Consider the following 17,079-nt stretch of genomic DNA (forward strand, 5'->3'; position numbering starts at 1 on the left):
ACACATTTGTTTGCAAGTTTCCTCCAAAAGATTCTATTGAAATTTGGATTAGAATTACCATTTGGCAAGTTTATAGTTCTGCCTTTTTAAAAACAGAGCTTTATATTTTCATTTATATTGTATTATCTCCCTAAGTTAATTTAATGTTATTTCTCTACATATTTCTATAGATTTTTTATTACATTTATTTTGAGAAATTTGATATCTTTATATATTTTTGGCCAATGAGAATTATTATTTTCATATTAGATTTTATATTTGACATTGACTGGTATATAAGAAAATAATTGTTTTTCAAATGTTAGTTTTACTATCATCATAAAGAACTCTAATTTTTTAAGGTTTGATTCTCTTTTTTTTTTTTTTTTTTAGGTAGATAAAAATGTTATTTGCTAATGATGATAATTTGTCCTTCTCATTTCCAATGTGTATATATTTTGTTGTTTTTATGTTCATCTTGAGTTACTTTAATAGCTTTTTGTAAAGTAATATGAAAGTATAATTTTTTTCTTATTCCTGGTTTTGGTGGATTCAGCGTAATGATGATTTATATTGCTTTTTAAATAGCATTTAATTTTTTCTTTTAATTCTACAATGGATTTTGAATTTTAGCCTATAAATTTTAGACCTTTTTTGAGGTGATCTTATAGTTTTATTCTCTGACCTATTGAAGGATGTATAAATAGTCTTTGAAATACCGGAATATTTTAAAAATCACTTTGAATCATATTTTAATATATAATTAAATTTATGTGCTATTGTTTTATTAAGAACTTTGACCCTAATGTTAAAAAATAAACTTTACATATAATTTGTTTAGTTATTTTTATTAGGCTTTGACATTAGATCTATAAAATCATAAGTTAATAGAAAGCTTTCCTTCATAGATTTAGAATAATTATAATATTTGCCAATATATTTCTGAGATATGGTTGACAACTTTCTTTGTTTTTTCCATTGTTATTGGTGTATTTAGTTTTTCTCGAGTCAGTTTTGATGGTTCATAGTTTCTAAATTATATCCATTTTAAACAGATTTGCAAATATATTAGCATATTTTGCCTGTCTAAATAGGAGAAATGTGTGTTGTTATATATTATAAATACATACATGTAATTTTTTTTTTCTCTCAGCCACTATTTTGTGGTGAAAAAGAATTGCAAGCGTTCTCTGAAGCTCTGGCTGTACTGTCATCTTCAGTTACTATCCAACCAAAATAAGTCTACTATTTACTTCTTCCATAATATTCTTAATAACTAAGGGCTATCAGCATTTCCAGTTTTAGACCATATCATCTTAGATTTAGATATAAGCAACAGTAAATATTAACCCAGCAATAAAGACAAGATAGGGCAGGGAAGTTACTAGCTCAATTATGTTTTAATTTGGAATTTTAAATTTTGATTAATCCTATCTTTCCATTAAGACAACTGAAAAAGAGGGAGAGGTCACCTGCTTTACAAATACCTTTTTTTCTGAGCTATAAAACTGCAGTCAGTTCTTGCTACCTAAATATAGCCAGCCACAAGGTAGATAGGTGGCTCAGTCAGTTAAGCGTCCAACCCTTGATCTCAGCTCAGGTCTTGATCTCAGGGTTGTGAGTTCAAACCCTGCCTTGGACTCCATGCTGCATGAGGAGCCTACTTAAAATGGGTACAAACTTATTTGTGGAAAGAATCTTAGGTGAAAGCATTGTTGTATAATTGGAAAACCCATACTTACAAACAGGCTTGTACTTGTTATGCAGTTGAGCATATTTTTCTATTTCATTCTCTTCTTCAGATACACAGATTCAATATTTGTTGGATTTAATTGTATACTCTCCTTTTCTGATTGGTGTTTCCAATTTATATTTGCCTGTGCTTTTCTCAAGGTTGTTCTCCACATCATAGGCTCAATTTTTAGCATTGTTGATTCTTCATTTGACTGTTTCTAATAATATTTAAATTTTATGATGACATGATTTTTTTTCTTCAAGGTATTTTCTTAGATCCTTCGGTTTAGTTTTTATTCAGTCTCTTTTCTTTCGTCTTTTTAAAATATTTTCATTTTTTTGAGAGTGCCCAGTGCTTATCATCTAAAATTTTATATTATTGTTTAATAAATTCTTCATCTATATATATCACACTATATTTATTTTCTTCTTTCCGTTGCAGAACATTTTTTTTTGCAAAAATAGTTTATAGGTGCTTTTTGTTTACTTATTCATCCTTAAATGAGCAGCTGAATGAAGAACTGCTTGATATTTTATTATCTTGAAAATAAATTACATGAATTTAAGTTCTCTTTTCACTCTTGTATTTTTTTTTAAAGATTTCCTTTTTTTATGTTTTTTAAAATTTATTTTTGAGAGGGAGGGGCAGAGAAAGAAGGAGACAGAGGATCTGAAGCGGACTCTGCACTGACAGCAGAGAGCCCGATGCAGGTCTCAAACTCACAAACCCTGAGATTGTGACCTGAGCCAAAGTCAGACGTTTAACCAACTGAGCCACCCAGGTGCCCCATTGTACTTTTTAATCCTTAAAAAATCAACCTAAAGTACTGTACAGAACTGGGCAGCCTAGGTGTGTTAAAGAGGCACTCTCTGCTTTGTGCCATTATTTAATATTTTACAGTAACATTTATTTTTAGTTCTTAGTTCCACTTAAATGTATTTTGCTTTGAAATAACACTTCCACAGTGTACGGAATAAACCTAACCTGTTAATCTCCACTTTCTCATGCACAGTTCATTATCTAACACCATACCTTCCTTCCATATTTTATGTCCACCATGCCTTGTCTCTGATACCAATGACAGCCATGGTCCATTAGCCAAGCCTGATGGACAATTCTCACCTCTTATTTTCTTCAAGCATACAACATTTGACCACTCTTTTCTTCTTGAAATACTCTCATCACTTATCTTCATTTCTCTTGCCTCTTCTCCTATCTTCATAATCAGTCTCCTTTCCTAACTACTACTGAATGGAGTACCTTGAGATTGGGTCATATTTTCTTTTCTTTAGCTGTACCCTACTTCCTAGATGATGTCCTCCAAACTTTTAGTTTTAAATATACTGTAAATGCTATAGACTCCCAAATTTATATTTTAAGCTTTGACATCTTTAAATTCCAGACTTCTATATTCAAACTACATACTTGATATCTTTTCATGAACTTTTCAAACTTAATTAGTCCAAAAGAAAATTTTGTATTTTGTTCCTTATTTCATTTATCTTCTTCCTTCTGACTCCTTATCTCAGAAGTTTTATTGTTTCTTAAGAAACAATTATCCACTCAATTTTTCAAACTAGAACTTGAGGACTCTCATCTGTATTATTTCTCAAATCTACACTCAGTAGCCAGAATGATTTGTTAAGATCATAGATCATGTCACTTTGATTTTTTTGCTAATTTTTTTCAGTAGTTTCCATTTCAATTAGAACAATATTGGAACTACTTATCACAGCTTTATTTAGTTCATGGGTCCTCATTTGTTCTTCTGCCTCCCTCTCCAAATTCCTCTTGACGCTTTCTTCACTCAGTCAATATACTCTGACGATGCTGTTCTGATTTATTTTTTCTTGATCATTTCAAGCCCCTTCTTTTCATTGGACTTTTACTGTGGCTTCTAAAACTGCTAGGATGCTATTGTCCCGTCTCTTTGAAAGAAAAGTTGATTATCACCCATTAGTTATCAGCTTAAATGTTGTTTTCAGAGAGGCCTTCATAACCACTGCCTCTAAGTCAGGTTCCTCATCTTCCATTACTATCTGATGGCACTTATCACAATCTGTAATTCTCTTTATTTATTAACCTTTTTTTTTTTTTTTTTACAGCATTCTTGAGAACAGGGACCTCATCTATCTAATTCATAGTATTATGCCACCTCCTGGCATGGCATCTGCAGGTCTAGACAGACTCTAGAAGCCCTAAGCATTGATAAGAGGGTAGAGCTCTCCTTCACCAAATACTATTTAAAATATATGATGGGGCGCCTGGGTGGTTCAGTCGGTTGAGCATCAACTTCGGCTCAGGTCATGATCTCACGGTTCGTGGGTTCGAGCCCCGTGTTGGGCTCTGTGCTGACAGTTCAGAGTCCGGAGCCTGCTTCAGATCCTGTGTCTCCCTCTCTCTCTGCCTCTCCCCGGCTTGCACTTTGTCTCACTCTCTCAAAAATAAATAAAATAAAATAAAATAAAATAAAATAAAATAAAATAAAATAATAAAATAAGATATATGAAACTACAAAATAAGTTTGCACTTAATACAAATTTGATAATTTTCATGGTGACTATTTTGAATAAGATGTTAAACATTAGAGATTTTCTCATATTTTTGATGCTCTTTGATGGTACTTTAAAGATGTACTTGGTTATCTTATAGATATTCTAGTATCAATAAATAATGCTTTATTAATAAATGAAGAAATGAATGAGTGGACATTATAAATGTGTTTACAACATAAAGATTTCTAGTTTTTCATGTCTTAGGAAAAGAAAACTGTTCGGTCCTTATACTCAGAACCCTTTTCAGTGTGAGGAATTCTCAAAACATGTTAGGATGTATGTCTTGGACTCATATAGAGAGGGGAAAAGTGTTTATGATCAACTGAAATTTGGAAACATAACAACTTTCCTGCTAATCAAGGATGGTGTAGAAGATGGAGGAGCTCATAGTTCATAGTGAAGGAAGGTGTAGCCACTGCTTTTACTGTTGAAACTGTTACTTTTTTGGAGACTGTAAGGAAGTCATTGAAGGGTGCTATTAATAACAGGAGAGATTGAACCTGGATTTAAGGCTACAAAGGATAAGATTTCCATTGCTTTAGGACACTGTGCTGATTATTACTCTTACAGAAGCTTTTCACCTTTATTTTGATAAAATAGTTTTATAGAGGATTGCTTTTCCAAAATTTGCTATCTACCTGCTACTTAGAATATTTCAAAAATTGGATAACAGGTAGTGTTTTTAGATGATATATCATTATTGATTTTTAAGAGAAGCTCAATATTTTTTTTTTTGTCTCAAGGAATATTTTAGTTTCAAAATTCTTCTTATCCTCAACATCATCCCTGGCCCCTTACCATCTGTCCTGAACATTAGTGAGGATAATGTACTTTGCTTTTTGCCTTATATTCCAGTTCCTAAAGCAAGTGATGATCCTGGGAAGTATTGTCATTTTTCAGATTTATTACCCAGGGAAGTGTTTTTAATAGGCTAATGCAATGTTGCATAACAACATGCCTATATTAATATAATATTGAAAGTCTACCATAGGAAGTGCCTTCAGTAGAACTGATAAACATAAGAATTAGGTAAGAGGAATGGGCATGGGGAGTTTGTAGCATGTCTTATGCCTTCCTATTTTGTTTATCTATCATGGATTTGATGCGGAGAAAGACCCATATTGTTACATTCAAGATCCTCCAATGTCAGCTTTGACATAGAAGATAAAGGGAAGTAAAGCAATTTAGTCACAAAAAGAGGAGATTTCTAATGACTTTTGACACTGGAACAGCATGACATGGATGAAGGAAAATAATAAAGTAAAATAAGCCCAGAATGAAGAAATGTAAATACTGTACCCAAATTAATCACATCTGAAATAGAATGTAGGTATGTTTTATTGTTCACTTTGATCGATGTCTGTGAGTGGCTAGATGAGAGACAGTCTTATAAATCTGTCCCTGCATTGCAAGATCTCCTTCAGCACTTTTTCATGGCTTAGAATCAACTGAAACAGAGGTGATTATTTCTACAGCATCATTGCAGGTGTTCCTTGACTGTTAAACCTAACATCCTACTACTAACATTTAAATTTACAGTACAGATAAACATAGGAGTGATTATTTGCATTACAAAATAATATGTGATTTTTAACAAGATTCTTTTATATAATAAGCCCTTCTCCCAAGTTCACAAAAAACGGGAATCAATTTATAAGATGTTAATTATTCCTCCTTTCAGGATCATAACTATTATGTTTTCTATGAGGTAAATTTGCTTTTGGAAATGAATACTTTCAATGCTTGGCACTTTTCCTAAAGAAAAATAGCAATTAGTGATAACAAGTCACTTGACTATAGTTCAGAAACCCGTCATGTTTGTGTGGAATAAAGGCTTAAACAATCCACAGCTTTCCTAGAGGCAAGCAGAATTTCCTCTTTACTGAAGTAATGTGATCAGTTATTCCAGTTTTTGTATGCCTTTACACATTACCAGAGTCTGCACTAGCTTTATGCAGCTAAGAGTAGAGGTGACAGGTAGGCCAGAATATAATGAATTACGGTAATCCTAGCAAGAAATAATGGAAGCACATCTGAAGGTTTTTCTGTCCCTTGGAGACTCAGTGAGATATATCCTAGAAAGGCTTCTAGGATGATAATAAGATGACTTTGCAACCTGATTAATATGGACATCAAAAACAAAGCTCAGAATCTAAAATCAGTTCAGTGTTATGAGCCCTGAGACATTGAGGAGGATATACTAGATGTCAGAGGGAAGAACTAAAAAGAAATATAAAGATTGATGTTGAGGAGACCCTATGAGTAATAATTTAGTCTTGTCTACATTTAGCTTTAAAAAGTTGGATGACGTCCAAGCCTGAATGTCACAGAGACCATTATGTGCCATGCAGAAAGCCATCACAAGGCCCATGGGGATGTGAAACAGACCGAAGTGTCATCTGTGCTTATTTGACACAGAAATGTATTGGTTCTAAAGCCAACATTCATAATAAATAGGCAGATATAAACATAAAACTATATACTTATATTTCATATATAAATAAAGCAACATATTAAAATTACTATTTTGTTTCATATAAATACAAATATATGCTATCATTTAAAGGACATAGTCCTACCCTCAAAAAGCTTATATTTCAAAACAGGTTACAATGTGAATGGTTTCCAATTACAGGATACTATTAAATTGCCCTATTATTTTTCAATGTTGTTTTTCAGAATATCCCATGAACTTTTAGCTATTTCTCTCTCCTTGGTACTTTTTGAGACTCAGGTGCAAGGGTTAAAAAATTGCCTGATGGCAACAATTATAGAATAGTGAAGGCTGCAATATTGAGGATTATAGACCTCTATAATCAATGGACCATAAAGTTCTGACACTTAAGGATTTATTCCCAACAGAGAAAACATTCTTTTTTTTTTTTTTTAACAATCTTTAATTCACTTTATTTTTCTTATACAAAACTATGTGGTGGTCACAGCTGGAGCCTGGGTCCTTTGCACTGGGACTCTGGTGTGGGTCTTTACAAGATGGTCAGTGAATTCCTGACAGGGAGACTTGGTGAACACAGTCTCTTTCCAAAGGTCAGGGGCGAGATAGATGTAGATCTTGGAAACGGCACCAAAAGTGGCCTTGGCGAAATTGCCCAGGATGGCAGTACAGCCCATGGCTGAGGTGTAGCAGTCCTCAATACCGGTTATCATCAGCAACTTCTTTGGCACAGGGGTTGAGACAATGCCAGTGCCTCTGGCGGCTGGGATGAGGCATCTCAGCACAGAGCCACAGTGGCTCATCACCTTGCAGGGACACTGTGGGGCTTGCAGATCTTGTTACCCCAGTAGCCTCACCGCATGGGGACAATGGAAAGCTTGGCCAGGATGATGGCCCTACGGATCGCAGTGGCTACCTCCTTGGAGCACTTAACACCCAGACCAACGAAGGTGTCCATTGTAATCCCCAGTGGCAACAAACGCCTTGAACCTGGTCCACTGGCCAGCCCGGGTCTGCTTTTGCACAGGCATAATCTTAAAAACCTCATGTTTGAGGGATGCCCCCAGGAAAAAGTCAATGATCTCAGATTCTTTGATGGGCAGGGAGGAGATAGATCTTATGTCCTTGACCAGGCAGGCCAGCTTGGTGACAGGAATCCACTCCTTGTCTTTGGTCTTGCCTTCACAAGCTCCTTGGTCTACCCCCTACCGCCCACGACCCCCCCCCCCCCCCCTGCTGTGGCCAGGCCTGAAGGCCATTGCTGAAGCCTCCACAGAAACCACCACAGCCTCCCATTCCAGGGCTGTGGGTCCTCCAGGCCCTCCGGCAGCACCAGCGTCATCCACCATTTGGTGTTTTCCCAGAGAAGAATAGAGAAAAATCTTATCTGTAAACTATAGCGCATTTAAAAATGTTCAGTAATGTAGTTTTGTGTTTCATAAGAACAGTAGGGAATTAAATCTAGATTCTTGGAATAGAATACTGAACTTGTAATGATAGGTTTGTTTTTGCACACGGGGTTTTGTGTTGGAATCAATTGGTTAAGGACTGCATCCACTGGACTGAAGTATGCAAAGGAATGCTGGGTTTGATCAGTCTTCTATATGTTGGCCACTAACTAATTGGTTTGCTCTGGGTGGATGTGATTTCAGTATGATGGCCTGAATCATGTATATACTGGTGAACAATTCCTTTTTAAATTTTTTTCCTGGAAGCTTTATTTCAATAATCTGATTTTAAACAGCCTCCCTAACATGCCCTAAAACTATTTCTGAGATAGCAGTGAAATTTGTTTATCTTCAATCTAGGCCATACTCAACACAGGAGGATATTGCCTGATCCATTCTTCTCAACTTTTATTTATGAACTTTTACTTATGAATCTCCAAATTCAAGGTTATCTTTGAGTTTTACCAAGTGCTAAAAATAATGCTATTTCTTTATACTTACCCCAGTGGTATGTATGTATGACTTTTCACCAGACAACACATTTAAAAAAAAATTAACTTTTATTTATTTTTGAGAGAAAGAGACAGAGTGGGAGGGGCAAAGGGACACAGAGAGAGGGAATTGTCTCTGTTTGGAAGATATTAAAAAGTACTGGGAAATATATGAAATGATGTTTCTATAATTGTCCTTAGAAACTCACACTTGGCTGTAAAGATAGGAACCATGATTAAACTTATTAATATAATTAGTAAGTAACTTAAATATAATACACAGCTTAATTTAAGTAACTTATATTTAAGAACTTAAATATAATACACAGAGAGAATTGGAAGCAGGCTCCAGGCTCTGAGCTGTCAGCACAGAGCCCTATGTGGGGCTCGAACTCACGAACTGTGAGATCGTTTCCTGAGCTGAAGTCGGACGCTCAACCGACTGAGCCACCCAGGTGCCCCCACATTTAACGTTAGGACATTGATAATGATTAGCTAAGAATTTTCCTCCTTTTTACAGTCTGAAATTATATTAAAATTTTGAGACCTCTTAAATAGCATAATGTGGTATATTATTTTAATGCCTCAGTAAGAATCCTTGTATAATACTAGATACCTCCTGCAAGTTATACATTTATATTTGTAAGATCTTGTTCAATTTTATTCATGATCATGTGGTTTATAAATATTGAAAAGCATAGGGTTCCACTGATTTCATTTATATTTTAAACTAGAGCTTTCATCCCATTTATGTATTTTATGAAAATGCTTATGTCGTACTAGTTAAATAAGTGGGCAGTATGTTGCCCAATTTACCCACTTTTTTAGAAGGATTATAGTCCTTTATGATCCAGGTACATTTAATTGCAAGATTAACCAGGGTTACCAAACCTGTTCATTTCACTATAATAAAATTTCCAATCCATTGAGGGAGGACTGATTTAATATCTAAGAAAATACTCTTAACTTTGGGTAGCAGACTACTCATTGTGACAACAAGTAGTTTCTTGGTCTGTTTGGAATATGTCAAAATTTATGTGCTATTGCATGCACTAAGAAGAAACACAGTAAGAGAATATGTCCAAGGGGAATGGAACATACATTGTGTTATTTTTAATCCTATGTGTTATGTTAGGATTCCAGGACTTAAACAAAAATTATAACTACAAGGGGCACCTTGGTGGCACATTCAGTTGAGCCTTTGACTTCAGTTCAGGTCATGATCTCACTGTTCATGAGTTAGAGCCTCATGTTGGGCTCACTGCTGCCAGTGCAAAGCCTGCTTCTGATCCTCTGTCCTCTCTCTGCCCCTCCCCCACTTGCGATGGCTCATAAATAAACATTAAAAAAAAAAACTATAACTACTGTGCTTCATATCTATACTGTAACTTTTAACTTCATATTTTCAACTTCTATAGTTATCCTACTATGTTACAACAATTGTGCCAATATTTAAATTCCGTTAAGAAATATTATATGTTTGCTACTAGGTCTTTAAAAAGCCCATTTTTTAAAAAATACTGAAGTAAATTAATTCTTCTGAGAAAGCTGTGTATTATATTTAAGTTACTTGCTAATTATATTAATAAGGTTAATCGTGGTTCATATCATTACAGCCAAGTGTGAGTTTCTAGGGACAATTATAGAAACATCATTTCATATATTTCCCAGTACTTTTTTAATATCTTCCAAACAGAGATGATTCAGCAATAAAATTGCTTCAAATGACTATTTCCACAATTTGCACATAATAACAATCAAACTATTTGTACCTAACATTTGCAAAGGTTTATTTTTTAATACATGCATAATTTGTCTAACAGTTTACTGTTGCAATTAAGCAAATTTAATTATAAGCCAAAATTGGGTATGTAGAATATCTGAAATAGAGGTGCATGCTATAATGTGTTAAGTAGCAAGTGGTTGTTTTCTTAACCTTTATCCATTATTTGTCTATTTCTTGAAGGATTTTTTTGTTTTAAATCCTCTGTGATTTCTTTTGCAAAAATAATACTTTAGGCTAAAAAATTGGAATGATCTCATATATATATCATATCACATTATGATATATTTTATTCAAAACACTTATATCTCACTTTCCATTAACACAATCCTTTCTTTTATTCTTTTTTAAATTTTTATTTATTTATATTAATATATGAAGTTTATTGTCAAATTGATTTCCATATAACACCCAGTGCTCATCCCAAAAGATGCCCTCTTCAATAGCCATCACCCACCCTCCCCTCCCTCTCCCCCCCCACCAACCCTCAGTTTGTTCTCAGTCTTTAAGAGTCTCTTATGCTTTGGCTCTCTCCCATTCTAACCTCTTTTTTTTTTTTTTCCTTCCCCTCCCCCATGGGTTTCTGTTAAGTTTTTCAGGATCCACATAAGAGTGAAAATATACAGTATCTGTCTTTCTCTGTATGACTTACTTCACTTAGCATAACACTCTCCAGTTCCATCCACATTGTTACAAAGGGCCATATTTCATTCTTTCTCATTGCCACGTAGTACTCCATTGTATATATAAACCACAATTTCTTTATCCACTCATCAGTTGATGGACATTTAGGCTCTTTCCATAATTTGGCTATTGTTGAGAGTGCTGCTATAAACATTGGGGCACAAGTGCCCCTACGCATCAGTACTCCTGTATCCCTTGGGTAAATTCCTAGCAGTGCTATTGCTGGGTCATAGGGTAGGTCTATTTTTAATTTTTTGAGGAACCTCCACACTGTTTTCCAGAGCGGCTGCACCAGTTTGCATTACCACCAACAGTGCAAGAGGGTTCCTGTTTCTTCACATCCTCTCCAGCATCTATAGTCTCCTGATTTGTTCATTTTGGCCACTCTGACTGGCGTGAGGTGATATCTGAGTGTGGTTTTGATTTGTATTTCCCTGATGAGGAGCGACGTTGAGCATCTTTTCATGTGCCTGTTGGCCATCCGGATGTCTTCTTTAGAGAAGTGTCTATTCATGTTTTCTGCCCATTTCTTCACTGGGTTATTTGTTTTTTGGGTGTGGAGTTTGGTGAGCTCTTTATAGATTTTGGATACTAGCCCTTTGTCCGATATGTCATTTGCAAATATCTTTTCCCATTCCATTGGTTGCCTTTTAATTTTGTTGGTTGTTTCCTTTGCTGTGCAGAAGCTTTTTATCTTCATAAGGTCCCAGTAGTTCATTTTTGCTTTTAATTCCCTTGCCTTTGGGGATGTGTCGAGTAAGAGATTGCTACGGCTGAGGTCAGAGAGGTCTTTTCATGCTTTCTCCTCTAGGGTTTTGATGGTTACCTGTCTCACATTCAGGTCCTTTATCCATTTTGAGTTTATTTTTGTGAATGGTGTGAGAAAGTGGTCTAGTTTCAATCTTCTGCATGTTGCTGTCCAGTTCTCCCAGAACCATTTGTTAAAGAGACTGTCTTTTTTCCATTGGATATTCTTTCCTGCTTTGTCAAAGATTAGTTGGCCATATGTTTGTGGGTCTAGTTCTGGGGTTTCTATTCTATTCCATTGGTCTATGTGTCTGTTTTTGTGCCAATGCCATGCTGTCTTGATGATTACAGCTTTGTAGTAGAGGTTAAAGTCTGGGATTGTGATGCCTCCTGCTTTGGTCTTCTTCAAAATTACTTTGGCTTTTCGGGGCCTTTTGTGGTTCCATATGAATTTTAGCATTGCTTGTTCTAGCTTTGAGAAGAATGCTGATGCAATTTTGATTGGGATTGCATTGAATGTGTACATAGCTTTGGGTAGTATTGACATTTTGACAATATTTATTCTTCCAACCCATGAGAACGGTATGTTTTTCCATTTCTTTATATCTTCTCCAATTTCCTTCATAAGCTTTCTATAGTTTTCAGCATACAGATCTTTTACATCTTTGGTTAGATTTGTTTCTAGGTATTTTATGCTTCTTGGTGCAATTGTGAATGGGATCAGTTTCTTTATTTGTCTTTCTGTTGCTTCATTATTAGGGTATAAGAATGCAACTGATTTCTGTACATTGATTTTGTATCCTGCAACTTTGCTAAATTCATGTATCAGTTCTACCAGACTTTTGGTGGAGTCTGTCGGATTTTCCATGTATAATATCATGTCATCTGCAAAAAGTGAAAGCTTAATTTCATCTTTGCCAATTTTGATGCCTTTGATTTCCTTTTGTTGTCTGATTGCTGATGCTAGAACTTCCAACAATATGTTAAACAACAGCAGTGAGAGTGGACATCCCTGTCGTGTTCCTGATCTCAGGGAAAAAGCTCTCAGTTTTTCCCCATTGAGGATGATGTTAGCTGTGGGCTTTTCATAAATGGCTTTTATGATGTTTAAGTATGTTCCTTCTATCCTGACTTTCTCGAGGGTTTTTATTAAGAAAGGATGCTGAATTTTGTCAAATGCTTTTTCTGCATCGATTGACAGGATCATATAGTTCTTATCTTTTCTTTTATTAATGTGATGTATCACGTTGATTTGTGAATGTTGAACCAGCCCTGCATCCCAGGAATGAATCCCACTTGATCATGGTGAATAATTCTTTTTATATGCTGTTGAATTCGATTTGCTAGTATCTTATTGAGAATTTTTGCATCCATATTCATCAGGGATATTGGCCTGTAGTTCTCCTTTTTTACAGGGTCTCTGTCTGGTTTAGGAATCAAACTAATACTGGCTTCATAGAATGAGTCTGGAAGTTTTACTTCCCTTTCTCTTTTTTGGAATAGCTTGAGAAGAATAGGTATTATCTCTGCTTTAAACGTCTGGTAGAACTCCCCTGGGACGCCATTTGGTCCTGGACTCTTATTTGTTGGGAGATTTTTGAGAACTGATGCAGTTTCTTTGCTGATTATGGGTCTGTTCAAGCTTTCTATTTCCTCCTGATTGAGTTTTGGAAGTGTGTGGGTGTTTAGGAATTTGTCCATTTCTTCCAGGTTGTCCAGTTTGTTGACATATAATTTTTCATAGTATTCCCTGATAATTGCTTGTATTTCTCAGGGATTGGTTGTAATAATTCCTTTTTTATTCATGATTTTATCTATTTGGGTCATCTCCCATTTCTTTTTGAGAAGCCTGGCTAGAGGTTTATCAGTTTTGTTTATTTTTTCAAAAAACCAACTCTTGGTTTCATTGTTCTGCTCTCCAGTTTTTTAGATTCTATATTATTTCTGCTCTGATCTTTATTATTTCTCTCCTTCTGCTGAGTTTAGGCTGTCTTTGCTGTTCTGCTTCTATTTTTTTTAGTTGTGCTGTTAGATTTTGTATTTGGGATTTTTCTTGTTTCTTGAGATAGGCAATCTAGATTGCAATGTATTTTCCTCTCAAGACTGCCTTCACTGCATCCCAAAGCGTTCTTATTGTTGTATTTTCATTTTCATTTGTTTCCATATATTTTTAAATTTCTTCTCTAATTGCCTGGTTGACCCATTCATTCTTTAGTAGGGTGTTCGTTAACCTCCATGCTTTTGGAGGTTTTCCAGACTTTTTCCTGTGGTTGATTTCAAGCTTCATAGCATTGTGGTCTGAAAGTATGCATGGTATGATCTCAATTCTTGTATACTTATGAAGGGCTGTTTTGTGACCCAGTATGTGATCTGTCTTGGAGAATGTTCCATGTGCACTCGAGAAGAAAGTATATTCTGTTGCTTTGGGATGCAGAGTTCTAAATATGTCTGTCAAGTCCCTCTGATTCAATGTATCATTCAGGACCCTTGTTTCTTTATTGACCGTGTGTCTAGATGATCTATCCATTGTTGTAAGTGGAGTGTTAAAGTCCCCTGCAATTACCACATTCTTATCAATAAGGTTGCTTATGTTTGTGAGTAATTGTTTTATATATTTGGGGGCTCCCATATTCGGTGCATAGACATTTATAATTGTTAGCTCTTCCTGATGGATAGACCCTGTAATTATTATATAATACCCTTCTTCATCTCTTGTTACAGCCTTTAATTTAAAGTCTAGTTTGTTTGATATATGTATGACTACTCCAGCTTTCTTTTGACTTCCACTAGCATGATAAATAGTTCTCCATCCCCTCACTTTCAATCTGAAGGTGTCCTCAGGTCTAAAATGAGTCTCTTGTAGACAGCAAATAGATGGGTCTTGTTTTTTTATCCATTCTGATACCCTATGTCTTTTGGTTGGCACATTTAGTCCATTTACGTTCAGTGTTATTATAGAAAGATATGGGTTTAGAGTCATTGTGATGTCTGTAGTTTCATGTTTGTAGCGATGTCTCTGGTACTTTGTCTCACAGGATCCCCCTTAGGATCTCTTGTAGGGCTGGTTTAGTGGTGACGAATTCCTTCAGTTTTTGTTTGTTTGGGAAGACCTTTATCTCTCCTTCTATTCTAAATGACAGATTTGCTGGATAAAGGATTCTTGGCTGCATATTTTTTTCTGTTCCTCACATTGAAGATTTCCTGCCATTCCTTTCTGGCCTGCCAAGTTTCAGTAGAGAGATCCATCATGAGTCTTATCAGTCTTCCTTTATATGTTAGAGCACGTTTATCCCTAGCTGCTTTCAGAATTTTCTCTTTATCCTTGTATTTGGCCAGTTTCACTATGATATGTCATGCAGAAGATCGATTCAAGTTACGTCTGAAGGGAATTCTCTGTGCCTCTTGGATTTCAATGCCTTTTCCTTCCCCAGATCAGGGAAGTTCTCAGCTATGATTTCTTCAAGTACACCTTCAGCACCTTTCCCTCTCTCTTCCTCCTCTGGAATACCAATTATGCGTAGATTATTTCTCTTAGTGCATCACTTAGTTCTCTAATTTTCCCCTCATACTTCAGGATTTTTTTATCTCTCTTTTTCTCAGCTTCTTCTTTTTCCATAATTTTATCTTCTAGTTCACCTATTCTCTCCTCTGCCTCCTCAGTCCGAGCCATGGTCATCTCCATTTTATTTTGCAGCTCATTAATAGCATTTTTTAGCTCCTCCTGGCTGTTCCTTAGTCCCTTGATCTCTGTAGCAATAGATTCTCTGCTGTCCTCTATACTGTTTTCAAGCCCAGCGATTAATTTTATGACTATTATTCTAAATTCGCTTTCTGTTATATTGTTTAAATTGTTTATTTTTTTTTTTAATTTTTTTTTCAACGTTTTTTATTTATTTTTGGGACAGAGAGAGACAGAGCATGAACGGGGGAGGGGCAGAGAGAGAGGGAGACACAGAATCGGAAACAGGCTCCAGGCTCCGAGCCATCAGCCCAGAGCCCGACGCGGGGCTCGAACTCACGGACCACGAGATCGTGACCTGGCTGAAGTCGGACGCTTAACCGACTGCGCCAGCCTGGCGCCCCGTTTAAATTGTTTTTTATCAGTTCGTTAGCTGTTGTTATTTCCTGGAGTTTCTTTTGAGGGGAATTCTTCCGTTTCCTCATTTTGGATAGTCCCTGGAGTGGTGCAGAACTGCAGGGCACTTCCCCTGTGCTGTCTTGAATAACTTGCGTTGGTGGGCGGGGCCGCAGTCAGACCTGATGTCTGCCCCCAGCCCACTGCTGGGGCCACAGTCAGACTGGTGTGTGCCTTCTCTTCCCCTCTCCTAGGGGTGGGATTCACTGTGGGGTGGTGTGGCCCATCTGGGCTACTTGCACACTGCCAGGCTTGTGGTGTTGGGGATCTGGCATATTAGCTGGGGTGGATCGGTAAGGTGCACAGGGGCGGGAGGGGCAGGCTCAGCTTGCTTTTCCTTCGGTGATCCACTTTGGGAGGGGCCCCTCTTCCCTGGGCCTCTTGTCTATGCTTGGCTCTGGAGAATCCATTCTGCTAGTCTTCTGGCGGTTTTCTGGGTTATTTAGGCAGGTGTGGGTGGAATCTAAGTGATCAGGATGCGGTGAGTCCAGCATCCTCCTACGCTGCCATCTTCCTTTTCTGAATCCTTTCTTTTATTCTAAGAATTAGCACATGATTCTACTTACAGGATTAACTTTATTTTGTTAAATACAAGAAAGTTATGTACATAATTTTTAATCATATTTTTAATCATTTTTTCACTTTATGTAAAATCTCAATTAGGCCATTGCCCCCCTGATTAATTACAATAAAAATTTGATCCCTCTTTTTAAATGATTTTATTCACAATGGCTTTTCTTCCTGAATGAATTGTCCTATGATAAAAAGGGTTTCTGGTATTTTTACACTCTAAGAAGCATCCATTTAGAATAGGGAAAGAAGGAAAGGGAATTAACATATATTTGACTCCAACTGCAGGAGAAGATATTTATTTTTCTTATTTTCACAATAGTCATTTGTTAGATATTATTGTCATCATTTTACATCTCTGGAAAATGAAGTTCAGAGATATTAAATAATCTATCTGAGATCACACATTGAGTCAGTGAAAAAGCTGGAATACAAGCCTGGTCCCTCACGTTCCTAAGTTTTTTGCCAACTTTCAACAGCTTTGGGAAACATCTATAGGA

At 36.1% G+C, this 17,079-nt stretch overlaps 1 long non-coding RNA gene and 1 pseudogene across 4 annotated transcripts in view; one reads left to right on the forward strand and one right to left on the reverse strand.

Moving 5' to 3' along the window:
- LOC132667410 (uncharacterized) overlaps positions 1–17,079 on the forward strand; it is a 965,632-nt gene that overhangs the window by 548,890 nt on the left and 399,663 nt on the right. The gene's annotated exons all lie outside the window — the stretch shown is intronic.
- On the reverse strand, positions 7,140–8,070 carry LOC132667409 (small ribosomal subunit protein uS5 pseudogene; annotated as a pseudogene).

Source organism: Panthera onca, chromosome B2 (genome assembly GCF_046562875.1).
Source record: "Panthera onca isolate mPanOnc1 chromosome B2, mPanOnc1 haplotype 2, whole genome shotgun sequence".
In the NCBI taxonomy this organism is placed as follows: Eukaryota; Metazoa; Chordata; class Mammalia; order Carnivora; family Felidae; genus Panthera; species Panthera onca.